General features: G+C 30.9%; 1 pseudogene; it reads right to left on the bottom strand.

Annotated features, from left to right (window-relative positions):
• Nucleotides 1-459: 459 nt before the first annotated feature.
• On the bottom strand, nucleotides 460-579 carry LOC117286736 (annotated as a pseudogene).
• Between the last annotated feature and the right edge of the window lie 389 nt (nucleotides 580-968).

Here is a 968-nt window from a genome sequence, read left to right as displayed (position 1 = left end):
ATAACAATCTATTTCCCATTCTATGGAAATTTGAGTTAATTTTTTTTTTGCTGTTATACACAATGAGGCTATGAAAATTCTAGTATATCTCCTACAATACATGTAGGGCATGATCTCTAGGGTATACCTAAATACAGAATTACTGGCCTGTTAGGTATGTGCATTTTAGCTTCTACTTGATAATACCAAATTATTTTTAAATAATTGCAATAGTCAAGTTACACTTCTGATGAGCAGTGTGTGTCCCACTGCTTCATATCCCTGCAAACATAGACTGCCATCAGACTCTTCACATTTGCCAGTTGATAGATGTGCAGTATTTATTATAGCTTCAATTTGCATTTATCTGATCATTAATAAGTTAGAATACTTTTAACTATTAAACATTCATGTTTCCGCTTTAGGAAATGCCTATTCTCACACATGCACACACACACACACACACACACACACACACACACTGCACAGAGACACACACAAATTTTAAACATTTCTTGCTAAAATGTTTATCTTTTTAATTAGCAATAATTGTGCCTTGGATTAACCTCATTGGCTATGATACTGTCACTGCACAAAACTTAAATTGTTTATCTTTTTATTGTCTACTCAGTATTTATTTTAAAAATACATTCATGATATTAAACCTTCTTTAATCATATGTTTTGTAAATATCTTCTCTTATTTTGCTGTTAGAATTTTCATTTTTATGGTGCTTTTGATCAACTGAAGTTGAATATATATAGTGATTCACAATATTTTAAAAATATGAATACAATTGAAAAACAAATACACCCAACTTTATTGAATTTCACCAACAGGGCAAGACTGGCAACAACAACAACAACAACAACAACAAACCTAAGCAAATCATTGAATATGTTTAAAGATAAAGTACTATTCGGTACTGTATCATACCTCTGTGAATGAAAAATAGCTTGTACCTGCTTTATGATACATAATAGTGACAG

This window comes from Fukomys damarensis, unplaced genomic scaffold (genome assembly GCF_012274545.1).
Source record: "Fukomys damarensis isolate Sample0158 unplaced genomic scaffold, DMR_v1.0_HiC HiC_scaffold_2, whole genome shotgun sequence".
Classification (NCBI taxonomy): Eukaryota; Metazoa; Chordata; class Mammalia; order Rodentia; family Bathyergidae; genus Fukomys; species Fukomys damarensis.
This window is presented reverse-complemented; position numbering and strand designations above follow the sequence as displayed.